The sequence below is a fragment of the Podarcis tiliguerta genome (assembly GCF_965153285.1).
Source record: "Podarcis tiliguerta genome assembly, chromosome: 6".
Lineage (NCBI taxonomy): Eukaryota > Metazoa > Chordata > Lepidosauria > Squamata > Lacertidae > Podarcis > Podarcis tiliguerta.
In genome coordinates, this window is record NC_139539.1 from 77,817,869 (window position 1) to 77,825,638 (window position 7,770).

Consider the following 7,770-nt stretch of genomic DNA (forward strand, 5'->3'; position numbering starts at 1 on the left):
CAAATGCTTATCTTCATATAACGATGTTGTTGTTTAAAAAAAAAAACACCTCATTAAATATCAGACATTTCTCAGAGAGAGAATTTTGGGAAACAGACTCAACAGCAAATTTTATTCTATTCTCAACACTTCCACCTCCCCTCAAATGTTATGAGTTGAAGATCCTATAAGAAGACACTAATTCATTAATTTTTCACTCTCTCCCTTACAATAAATGGATCACTCTTAAAAATTTCTTCTTCTATACCTGGTAGTCTTGTTTAAATCCTTTAGATTTCCCTCACTCCCCCTGCCTTAAGCTGACCACATTGCTGACTTCACAATTTAAAATAGATAATTGCATTGCTAAAAATTGTGCACTGGAATAAAAAAAATACTTCCAACCAATTTTTCTCATTAAATTCTACACACATTTTTCTATATTACTTTCTATTAAACTCTATGACTAATATCCGATCACAGCCATACCTGGAGGATTTTCATTAGGAGTGGTAATAGTCTGGCATTAAATAGATCATTAGCATAATGAATGAAACCAATGGAAGCCATGAAATGTAGCATCTAGTCTTTCGCTTCGTTCTCAAATCATGATTCTGTGCTTGCACCTTATAGAATAACAGCAGTAAGTCTGTATTTTTATGACACACTAGATAAAATAATCAAAGCAGCCACATCATAGACCTATAGAAATGGGTGAAGAATAGCTTTCCTTCCCTTTGCCCAGCCTCTTGCTCCCTGTATTAGGCTGCGTAATCCATTCATATAATGTTTGTGCACCCTCAGAAAGCCTCGCTGGCAAAAAGGCACAACAAAAAAGTTAACGGGATCCAAGGATTTCTTTCTTCCAGTGGAAGGCACTTCCTGTGTTGAGTGAAGACTCAAGGTAGTGTGACTGAGCACCAAATTGGAGATAGAAAGGAATTAGTGGTATACTACATTTCAGTACACCATCTGGGTTATAAAAAAAAAAATCATATTGAGAAGTGGTAAAGTAGTTGAGAACAGAGGTTTTCTGGAAAACCACTGAACATCGATGTTCTTGCCATTATTTATTACATGTGTCCGTCATTTTACACAAAAGCAAAAGTTTCACAGTGATTTAACAAGAAGTTGCTCCTGATTGGGCTAAATTTGAAGTATGCTTCCCTTAGCTTTTGAAATGTGGCTTACATTTAAAGATGATTTGACTCCCCCAGGCCATTTGTGACATCTGGGATTTCAGGTAGGGAATCTGTCTCCCAGCCCTGCCTTGGAGATGCTGGAGAATGAAACTGGGATCTTCTGCATGCAAGACAGAAGCTCTCCCATTGAGCGACTGCCCTTTCTTGGCCAAACTCAAGTCAGATAGTGAGCTCCTGAGCACAGTAAGGGGGCAGCCTTATCCGCTTTTCTCCCTATAGAAGTGTTACTGAGGGTAAATGGGCATAAGACTACGTCTGGTCTAATTGCTAGGCAACCTAGGATGACTGTCTAGGGCAGCTGCTTTTGTGCCAGAGCAGATTATAGGGAGCGATTCTTTCTAGCTTCAAGGAACAAAGAAAGGATTGGTGGTGGGTCTAGTATGGAGAACTTGGGGGGGGGGGTGGAACCAGACAACAAGCAAGTGATCACAACAGATGGAAAAAAAGGGGAAACGGGCAAGGAAATAAGTGGGCATGATGCCTGAACTAAGAACTGGGTAAGTTAGTAGCTTGAGTCCAAGGGAATATAATGACATAGCTATGAAACAGAGTGCAAATATGGCGCCATCCAGGACTGGCAAGTCACAGGGATAGGGAGAGGTGGGACAAGGCACCACATTCAGACCCTCCACATGCCCCTATTTTCCAGGGGCACTCCCAGATTTACAGAAGCCATCCTGTTTCTGATTTAATCATGGACTGTCCTGCTTTTCCTTAGGACGTCCCTATTTTCATCAGCGAAATGTTGGAGGGTATGGAGTTCTGCAACCCCTGAGCCAAGGAGATACATAACTCTACAATCTTTAGCAGACATCCGAAGCCCTGTACAGAGAAGGGTTTTTTAATGCTTATTGTTTTAGTATGTTTTTATATATGTTAGAAGCTGCCCAGAGTGGCTGGGGCAACCCCGTCAGATGGGGGGTATTATTATTATTATTATTATTATTATTATTATTATGGAACAGGACACCTCTATATTCATAAGAAAGAAAGGCCATGCTTTTAGTATTTGTCTTGGATGCCTGAAGTCTTCAGGCTACTCCCACTCCCAGATGGAGCCAATTCCTATGACTTTAATCTCCATGATCAAGTGCTTTCCCCCCCCCCCTTAAAAATGTTTAGGGGTACTCTCATTTTGACTCTAGAAAATCACCATTTTATAGTTCGAATCAGGGAAAATGAAAAAATAAATACTGACCAATCACTGTGCTAGATTCCAACTCCTACTTCACACATTAAATGCTCGGTTCTGTCTGAGACTCAGGAAACACCGTGACAGGAAATGAGGCCGCCATCGGGGGTAGCAATGGAACTGACGATTCACCGTGCTAGAGAATAAACTAGAAAAATTTACATGTTTACATTTTTAGTTTCTTCATCTGCACTATACCATTTAAAGCAGTATTATAACACTTTAAACAGCTGTGGCTTCCCTCAGATAATTCTGGGAACAGAGGTTTGTTAAGGTGCTGAGGACTGCCACGAGACACCTGATCTCCTCACAGAGCTACAGTTCAAAGAGTTCCCTGAGGGAAAAGGTTGGTTGTAGCTCTGTGAGGGGAACATACCCTCAATATGCTTTGAGGCAAGCCATGGCTGCTTAAGGTGACATGATGCTGCTTTATATGTGTAGCACAGATGGGGCCCGAGTTGTTTTTTCTCATTGCCACAGAACCGGGGAGAAACAGAAACCGTTTGCTTCTACTTCTGTGCAGTGACACCTACAAATCATCCCTTGTGTAGAGATAGGGAAACCACCCACCCAAACGTTTGTGTAGTTCCCCCAAACAAGCTAGAGGTCATTTAAAAGCTAGGCACAGTTTTGACTGTTCCTCTCAGGACTTAATGAGTGCAAACAAGATTTCCTTGGTATATTTATTTGTCTCTAGGCAGCTTTCTCAAGTCTCAGTGTTTTTCAGTGCATCCAGCCACCTATTAGGCAAAAGTTAAAACAAAAAAAACCCCTTCAGCTTTAAGAAGGGGGTTCAGGAAGCTGAGGGCTCAGCCCCTCCCCCACAGCCCCCCTGCTTTCTGCTCTGCTTCTTTCCATTGCTAGACCTCAGATGAAAAGGGAAACATATTGTGTCTTATCCTATCACTTTGTTTGCAAACCAAAACATAGCACACAAATAGGCAATGTGGTGTCCTCCAGATGTTGGCCTGATATTTAAAAAATATCTCCCGAGTGGTGTACAAATGAACTTGAAGATAAAACACAGCTGAAATCCACAGTCTGCTTAAAACAAAAAAAAAAACCCCGCATGAAATCAAAATCGTTACATAATGAAAAAGAAAGGTTTAAATCAATAAAACTTTAAAACATATGTAAGTTATAAATTCTAAATCTGAATAGGTTTGCTGAAATAAAAACATTTTCAGCAGCCATCTACGAAAACATAGGGAGGGTGCAGGCCTACTGTCAATTGGCAGGGAGTTCCAAAGTTCAGGTGCTGCCACACTAAAAGATTGGCTCCTCATAAATGTGGAACAGATATTATGTGGCACCTGTAAAAGTGCAAGTTCCTGACCAAAGCAATTGAATACACACATTTAGGACAATGTGATTTCTTAAGTAAATCAAAGTTAATTTAAAAATTAATTAAATGGAATGGGGGGGGGAAGTAAACATAAGCAAGTAAAGAAGGAAAACGTACCTGGGGACATTCCATTGCTACTAACCACCAACAGACGAATATGCCACAAAAGAATATGTCCTTAACAAAACATACTCTTTTGCCTCTGTCGCCTCATATAAGTAATTTATATATATTCTATGAATTGAAAATTGAGTGGCTATGTGTACTTTTGTTACCCAATAAAAACATTTTTTAAAAAAACAACAACACCCTAATTCATGTATTTCCAGAATGTGTGCTATAGTGTTATAGTGAATGGTAAAGAAAAGCTACATTTCCAGTGAGACCCTTTTCAAACATCTTGTCTGTAGTGCTTTTGCCTTCTTGTCCTGAGTGTGGTGCGCCACCTACTGTACAAACATAATCATTTCAAAATTTATACTACGGTATAGGCCTGCTTTCACACAGCCATTCTGAGTGTAACACCAACTACATGAGAACGTAACAGCCCGGTTGAATCAGGCCAGTGGCCCGTCTAGTCCAGAATCATTTTTTCACAGTGGCCAACCAGATGGCCATAGGAAGCCTGCAAGCAGGTACATGAGTACAACAACACCCTCCCTTCCTGCAATTTCCAGCACTTGGTATTAGGAACAGCGTCGTAGCATGGGTTGCCAGTGCCCATGGCCATGTGGAGGGATGGGAAATGTATGGAGTACACATGCACATTAAACTGCCTAACAGCATCTGCGTCACCCAGGAGATCACAGCTGCAGAGATAAGAAGAGTTGTTCCATTGTCTGGAGAGGTCGTTTCCTGGTTCACACGGCCTGGTTTTCAACGGAGCCCAGCAACGGAAGCATGCAGCTGTGTTGAGGCAGGACTGGGTGTTGAAATTTTGTGCCCCTTACAATTTTGTACCTGGGGCAACTGCCCCTGTGCTGCCCCACCACCACCACCACTGATTCAGACGCATGCTGCCTCTGATCAGGGAAGTGAACTGATGGCTTGCATGTATGGCTGTCAAATGCTCCTCTCTGCAGAGTAACATGGTCAGAACTTTTGTACCCTAAAATGTCAACTCAATCTTTTCAAAGGAGAGACTACACATATCCAGATGGGAGGCAGTGGAATTTAGCAGTGAGAGATCAAGCGGCGCCAGCTGCTTGTTAGTAGGTTGAAACTGGCATGCAGCATTAACAATCATATCAAAGGTCTCTTGCACACCAGAACTTCCATGCTACAATCAGTGTAGGAGACACTCCTATCTGAACTCCCTATTCTATGCTATGTTTAAAGACACAGAAGGCCCTAGGGTCCAGAATTAGCAGCCACATACCCCCTTGACTCCTAGCAACATGTAGTCAAGTCTTTCCCTCAGACTTCTCTTTTCTTAGCATTACTCCACTGCCCACCTTTGCTTCAGAATTCCTGCCACTGAGTTTTCCAATGTCCAAGTTCTCTTATTCTCTGACCTCCTTCTCCAAAGACCTTTCTGGTCCTCAGCCTAATCTGTACACCACCTTTTTCCGTAGGGCCTGAATGAGGTAACAAAACTGACAGCTTCCCCCTCCCCCTCACAACAGCTGGGCTGCGAATATTTGTGTTGCCAGCACAGTTGTTTCCTGAGCTTCTGGCACACGTTCTACAACACTACTATAGGACGGGAGGGAGGGCTCACTGCCTTTAAACACAATAAAAAATGAGATGAACTGCGAAACATGCACAAGGCAGGATGAGTCACAGAACAAAAAGAATAATAGAAGTTCCTCTATGAGCCCTCAATATTTCCTCCTTTAGAAAAGGCGTTCTCTCTATGGCCTTTTGGGCTGAATAAGGCCGTGTGTGGATGCCAATTGTTTCGGCTACCAGTTGGCTACAGCCCCTTGCCTTGTATCCTGATTACTACGAAATTCTTGTCCCCAGCTGTGATCTGTAAAATGTACTGCTTTCTTTTCTGTGAGTTGTTTATCACATGCTGTCACAAGTGCAGCTAGGGCAGGGAGGTAAGGGGGACAACGACAGGTCTCTTGTTAAGTGGCTACCTGACCTTCTCTCTTTGTTGTTTTGAAACTAGCAAGCAAGTTTACCACCCTGCTGTTCTTTAGTTGGCTGTCCTGCGGCTACTATCCTATTTGAATGACACTCAAGACCTACCAGGCAAGAGCTATTGTTGTGAAGCTGCCCTTATTCTACCAGCAGGTGGTGCTGCTGACATAACACCCTGGGTTATATATAGTGGACAGTACAGTGTGAAAATGTCCATGCCAGGCATGGAAAATAAAAAGACATCGTATATTTAGGTTCTAGCACCTGCTGGATGTAATTTTCATTTGGAGGGTAGAAGTTGGCTCCTGTGTTTAGAAAATAATTCATTTGACGTTAACAAAACAAGCAGCTCCATCCATAAGCCACTTAAATCAGCATAATTGACTCAGAGCAGATTTATGCGTATCTCAGGACGAACTTAGTGAATAAGAGCTTAAAAGAGGGGGTTGTCAATCTGCCCTGATGATAGAACTAACTGGCTTTCATTCTGCTGATTACCAACAGAAGCAATCCAATGCAATTTCATTAACTGCTTTCTCTCTGCTTTTTCAGCATATTAAGGGCCAGTTCACACATGCTTTCACATCTTATGTCTTCACTTTGCCAGGCTAAATATACCCAATTCCCTTAACTGTTGAGTTTCAGTATCCACTATACCTAATACTCTGTATTGAGAAGAAAACAGACCTTGCCATATTTCTGTCCTGGCAGCCAACAGCAGAGGTGGAGGGAATTCAGGGCTAACTGAGAATATTGGTCTTGCAGGCTGATTGATCCCTGCGGTTTCCAGGGCATTAGGATTCAATAAGCTATATGAGCAGAACAGGTAAGCTGGGCACAAATTCCAAGAGGTCTGCCAAAATACTGAAGGCCCCTGTTTGACTATTACTGAATGAATTGCATGGAAAAGTAGTAGTAGACATACAAAGAGCAACACTAGTCTTGGAAACAATTTCTTTTTGTACAGAAAAAAAACACATTGTACTTGGGTGGGTGGGGTTTATACCTCTAGAACCCAGCATGTAGTCTAGGGACAGCATCATACAGCAACCTCACTGAAGCTAAGCAGCTCTGGATCTGGTCAGTGCCTAGATAGATGACTGCGTGAGAACTTTATTAGTCCAAAATGCTGCAGCTACATCATTTAGTGGAAAACTTGGGAGATGCAGATGTTACAGCTGTGCTGAGGGAACTGCACTGGCTACCAATCAGCTTCCAGGCCACGTTCCAGATGTTGTTAACATATAATGTTCTGAATGACTTGGGGCCAGTTTACCAGAAAGACCACCTGTCTCTACGTATACCTGTAAGATCACTTAGATCATCTGGGAAAATTATATTTGTGGCACCCCATCCCACAGTATATCATAGGGCAGCGACACAAAAAGTGGAATTTTCTGCTATTACCCCTGTATGGTGGAATGATCTGACCATTGCCTTGCATGAAGTAGCAACCACAAGTTTTTTCAGATGTCTTGTGAAGACCAATCTTTTTGCCCAGGCTTTCCCTGACCTGTAAGATTGGACCCTGATTTATGTGTATGAGTCTTTGGAAATCTGTTTTACTTGTTTTATGTGCTTTATACGGCTGATTTACTGGCTTTCAGCTCTATCTGTTTCAATGGATACTGTTTTTACATTGTACATAGGGAATTTTGAAATAGTAAGTAGTTTAGAAATGCCAATACAGAAAAGTTAAAGGATCCCTGGATGGTTAAGTCCAGTCAAAGGTGACTATAGGGTTGCGCCGCTCATCTCGCTTTCAGGCCAAGGGAGCTGGTGTTTGTCCACAGACAGCTTTCCGGGTCATGTGTCCAGCATGACTTCTGGTGCAACAGAACACTGACGGAAACCAGAGCACACAGAAACACGATTTACCTTCCCGCAGCAGCAGTACCTATTTCTCTACTTGCACTGGTGTGCTTTCGAACAGCTAGTTTGGAAGGAGCTGGGACAGAGCAACA